The 5,839-nt window shown below is 41.9% G+C and overlaps 1 non-coding gene across 1 annotated transcript; it reads right to left on the bottom strand.

The window, feature by feature from the left end:
- Window positions 1–5,732: 5,732 nt before the first annotated feature.
- LOC123616750 (U6 spliceosomal RNA) lies at window positions 5,733–5,839 on the bottom strand. Its single transcript, XR_006724756.2, has one exon. It is a non-coding gene; the product is annotated as a U6 spliceosomal RNA (small nuclear RNA).

The raw sequence follows: 5,839 nt of genomic DNA, 5'->3' as shown, positions 1-5,839 counted from the left end.
AAGCTGCAATGAACATGAGAGTGCTGCTGACGTCTGGTCCACATAATGTTTTCCTTTCCTTAAGGATATACACCCAGAGGTGGGACTGCTGGATCATATGGTTGTTCTATAATTTTTGGAGGAACCTTCATGTGATCCTGTGCTTTGTGATGGGGAAAAACCTCCTTCCTCTACAAAATTCAGGGCCAATAAAGTACATATGCCACACAGAGGATCAGAGCAGGAGACGGCTAAGAGATCACCCTTGCCTCGTGTGGAAGTAGAAGTCCAAGAGCCAAGGGCAGACGGACACCCAGTGGTAGTGCCACGGTGTCCCAACCCCAGCCAGTGCTCCATCCATGCCCGGGTTTGTTTTCTACTATGGCCATGACAAATTATCACAAATGTAGGGCTTAAAATGACACATATTTATTATCTCACTATTCTGTAGACTAGAAGGCCAGAACTGGTCTCACCAGACTGAAATCAATCAAGGTGACAGCTGAGCTGCATCCCATCCTGGAGGGTCTAGGGGAGAATCTGTTCCCTGCTCATTTAGGCTGTTGGCAGAGCTCAGTTCTTTGTGGTTATAGGACCAGGGTCCCAACTTTCTTGCTGGCTGTAAATTGAGAGCAGTTTCCACCTCACTCCTTGCCTCGTGGCCACCGTTCTATGTCTCCACAGCGAGCAGCAGCTGGTGTAGTCCTGCTCAAGTACATGCCTCTGACTCACTCATCAGCCTCCTCTTCCACTTTTAAGGACTCAGTGTGATTAGATTGAGTCTACCCGGATAATACTGTGGGGTAATTTCCCCATCTCAGGGTCATTAATCTAATCACAGCTGCAAAGTCTCTTTTGCCACGTAAGGTGACATAATCACAGGTTTAGGCGATTAAAGTGTGGACATATTCTGTCAGGATCTTTATTCTACATGCTGCACATACACACACACACACACACACACACACACACACACACACACACACACACAATGGAATACTACTCAGCCATAATGAATAAAACAATGCCATTTGCAGCAACATGGATGGACCTGGAGAATGTCATTCTAAGTGAAGTAAGTCAGAAAGAGAAAGAAAAATACCATACGATATGACTTATATGTGGAATCTAAAAAATAAGGGACACAAAATGACCTTATCTACAAAACAGAAACAGACTCACAGACATAGAGAAAAAAATTATAGTTACCAGAGGGTAAAGGGAATGAGAAGGGATAAACTGGGAATTCAAAATTTGCTCCTCTTGGGGAGTGATGGAAATGTTAGCTGTCTTGATTGTGGTGGTGGTTTCATTGGTGTAAACATCTATCAAAATTCATGAAATTGTACATCTGAAATATGTGTAGTTTACTGTACAGGAATCATACCACAATAGAGACATTAAAAGAAGAAGAAAATACAAAAAAATAAGTACAAAAAATAGAACCCAGCCCCCAAATAACCGCCTTTAACATGTTGCTGAATTTCCTTCCAGTCTTTTATTCTAAGCAGGGGTTGACTATTTAAGACTAGAGTTATAATTGTATTAGACAAATGAGATTGTATTTTGCTTTTTTCACACAGCATTCTATTAGCTATCTCTTTGCCACATTGAAATAAACTCTTTGTAAAACCTTTTCAAGTGGCTGCCGAAAATTCCACTGTGTGGAACAACATGCCATAGCTTACTTAAAGATCCCTCTAATGTGGGATATTTTGGTCATGGTCATTATAAATGGCATTTTGATGGACATCTTTTGCATAAAACATTCCCCAGATTTGAGATACATTTCCCAGAAGAAGAGCTGTGGGGCCTAAGAGCACAAGCCCACTTAATGTTCTTGTCATCTCCACAGCGGGTGACTACGCATCTCTGTTCTTCTGGGGCTGGTCCCATCTACGCATGTTGTCTAGCATCATCATGGAAAGTGCTCCCTTTCACTGTGGGTACCAGTTCGGTTGATAAATCATGTGATCACCCCACCCACAGGCTGCCCTGGGTACTCAAAGTGTCCCTGTCCTTTGTGCCGTCGTGTCCAGTGTGGGCGCCTGTGAGGGGGAAGGCTGCACCTCACCCCGTCCACTTCCAGGGTCTCGCCCAAGGCTTGGCTCCTTCATGCACCCCACCAGCCTCCACTGTGCTGGACACTGGGGTGCAGTGTCGAGCAGATCAGGGAAGGCGCATCAGAGGGCAGCTCTGGAAACATTACCAAGCGAGTCAATGAGACTAAAGGCTGTACATTACCACACTGTTTGAAATGAGCTGGACTGAATTTAAACACCCTCAGATTTTTCTTTTCTCTCTCTCAGGCGTTGCTGCCAAGCCGTATCTCCCCATTCTTTCCTCATGGGATGGGTTTTGTGAAGCTCAAAGATTACATTTTGCCAGTTTCTTCTCATTCTTCTAGGGTAGTGAGGTCTTATAATTTCAAATCTTGGTTCTGCATCCCAAGTTAGAGGTTCTAGCTTTGGGACATCCTCACATATGATCAGCCACCTTCTCCGTCTTCATGTAAGTCACCAACAGAACTGTAGTGTCGGGTCGGGCTGAGCACAGAGTCGGGTGACACTCCACTTGGCTCCTGGGGCAGCAATTCTTTGACCAGAACTCACCCTCTACAGCTGCTGAAGCATCCCCAGCTACAGATCCTCCCATGTGCCTCTCATGCTTCTGTTCCCTGCCCAGCTACGTGGTCTCTGCAAGGAGCTGACTACCAACCCCTCCATCCCGAACTTGCACCAGGACTTTCTGTTAAAGCATCTGATCAGAATCCACTTTTCCTCATTGGAGAAACAGACAGCATTTCCCCCAGACATATATTCTGGTTTTTGGCCTCTTTCCTGGGCTTTGCACCTCCTGGAGAGTTGTAGGGTACAATTTGCCATTCATTCCTGCAAGTTCACATGGTACTTTGCGTTGTAATTTATCTGGACTTGAGGACCAGATATTCCTTAACCTGTATCAATCCTCTTACCACCATCTCAGCCATGTTAGGGTCAGTTTCCTCTTTTTTTCCCTCTCTTTTTAAAATGTATTTATTTATTTATTTTTTAATTGTAGTATCAATTTCCTCTTAACCATATTTTTTTCAGCCCTCCAGGGTGAAGATCATTTACATTGTTTAAAACAGCGTGACATCAGAATTGGGTGGTTCTCTTTTTTCCCCACCCCCATCTGCTTTAGCCCCCATCATGAGGCACCCACTGGGGTCCATCCAGGAAATGGAAGATGAAAAGATAAGTAGGGCAACGTCCTTGCCATCAGGAGATGCTGGCCTGGTGACACTGCCTCTGTCTCTTCCTTGTTCCGCTTGTCATCCTGAAGACACTAGCAAAAAGCACTGTTCCCTGTCTTTGGAATTTCAAACTATGGTCACGCCTATCAATCCAATACCCCCGACACAGACAAGCTGGGGGGGGGGGGGGGAAGAAGTTTTCCAAAGTGGAATGGGATGAAATGTAACAGGGCTGAATGCACTAAACGATGCAGCTGAAGGAAGTGGAAAGCTGGAGTCAGAGCTGTGGTCAGAACTGAGGGGGCTGGGCAGGGGGGGATGCCTGTTTATTCACTCAGCACCCGTGGAGAACCTCTCTAGTGCTAAGCCTTGTCCTGCCAGACAGAGACCTGAGCTGAATGCTAATAGGACCTTGCTTTTGGAGAGCAAGTGGGGACAGTGGGGTGGGAAACAAACCCCCAGACATCAACAGCAGTATTGCTATAATCACTGTGAAGAGATGGGGACTGCGTCATTTTGTTTAGGGAATTCATGGAGAACATCACAGAAGAGGCAAAGATCAAGCATTGTTTTGAGGGATGCATAGGAGCTCACTAGTAGGAAAGGTTGTAAAGGACCTTCCAGAGAGAGGCAGCCCATGTTCAAAGGAGTAGAGACAGGGGACTCACAGAGTGAGTCACGTGCTGCAAGAAAGAGCTCGGACTCCATTCTGAAGTGTCTTGCATGCCTGCTAAAGAGTTTGGAGCAGGAGAGTGACACTGTACGTGGAAGTTTAGGTGACTGGGCTGGGGCGGGTGGTACCACAGTCAAGGAAACCAGCAGAGAGGCGACTGCAGAACCTCCACTGTACATTCCTTATTCAAACCCTGACTCATTTTCATTTCTTCTGCCTCTCCTTTTCCTTCTTCTTCGTTTTTTTTAAGAATTAAAGAATTCTTTTTTAAAAATTAAAGAAAAAAAATACCTTTGATGATGGAAAACGTCAAACATTTCAAGAATAGGGAGACGATTAACTCCCCCTGAACCTATCCCTCAGAATCAACAAATATCAATTTCTGGCCGATCTAGTTTCATCTCCATCCCCACCCCTTCCCTCCATCCCAGATCATTTGGAAGCCAAACTCAAATAGTATATAATTTCCCCTGTAAATATTTCAATATGTCTCTCTAAAAGATAAGGATTCTTTTTTTTTAAAAAAGTAATACATTATCACCTATAAAGAATCAATAATAATTCCTTATACCAATAATCCTCCAGTCAGGGCCCCTGTTGTCTTACTTTTTTCCTTCTTAGTTTGATATTGGTTCAAATCAGGATTCGCATAAGGTTCATCATTGCAATTGGTTGTTAAGCTTCCAATTAATTTTACATCTGTATTTCCTTTCTCCCATGCTGACAAATCCCAGTTGTCAATGATACTAACGTTATTATCACTTGCATTATTTCATACTATATATATAGTATCTCAGAACAATACCAGCTCTCTGCCAACAGGATAGTTATTGAAAATCATGTGTTCTCCCTGCCTCCCATTCTTTTTGTCCTAAGGTATAGCCCACCATGATAGTGCAGTCAAATTATTACGTTTTAAAGTCATATGGAATAATCTGTCTCTTTGTATCTACTAACCGGACATATATTTACGTTCTTTTGTTTCATTTTGCTTTTGGTTTTGGGATTTACTTTTTAAAACGGAATTTTTGTTTTATAGTAATGTAAAATATTTCCATGGTTCTAGTTAATCCTAAAAGTCCATGGGTTATTCAAAGAAGTCTTGCTTCCATTCCTGTTCCCTCTATCTAATTTCCTCCTTCCCTCCATGGATAATTTTAAGATTTATCTGCTTAAAAACACAAACAAGTCTTGTATATGTGCTTGTGTTCACATACTTGTAGCACATTCAAGATAGACCATAGTGCCCCATACACACTTTGCCTCACTCTGTTTCTTTCACTTATTATATCTAATAGCTTAAAGAAATACACCTCATTTTTTTTAACTTTTCAAAAAATTGAAGTATAGTCAGTTACAATGTGCCAATTTCTGGTGTACAGCATAATGTCTCAGTTTTATATATATATATATAAATATATGTATATATTCTTTTTCATTAAAGGTATTGCAAGATATTGAATATAGTTCCCTGTGCTATACTTAAGAATTTTGTTTTTTATCTATTTTTGAATATAGTGGTTAACATTTGCAAATCTCAAATTCCCAAATATATCCCTTCCCACCCCCTTCCCACCAGTAACCATGATTGTTTATTATGTCTGCGAGTCTATTTCTGTTCTGTAAATGAGTTCATTAGTGTCCTCTTTTTTCTTTTTTCTTTGTTTTTTTAGATTCCACATATGAGTGATATTGTATGGTATTTTTCTTTCTCTTTCTGGCTTACTTCACTTAGAATGACAATCTCTAGTTCCATCCACGTTGCTGTAAATGGCATTATTTTATTCTTTTTTATCACTGAGTAGTAGTCCATCATATAAATATACCACAACTTCTTTATCCAGTAAAACTATGAAATGCTTCAAGAATTTGCATGTCATCCTTGAGCAGAGGCCATGCTAATCATCTCTGTATCATTTCAATTTTAGTACATGTGCTGCCAAAGCGAGCAC

The sequence above is a fragment of the Camelus bactrianus genome, chromosome 5 (genome assembly GCF_048773025.1).
Source record: "Camelus bactrianus isolate YW-2024 breed Bactrian camel chromosome 5, ASM4877302v1, whole genome shotgun sequence".
Lineage (NCBI taxonomy): Eukaryota > Metazoa > Chordata > Mammalia > Artiodactyla > Camelidae > Camelus > Camelus bactrianus.
This window is presented reverse-complemented; position numbering and strand designations above follow the sequence as displayed.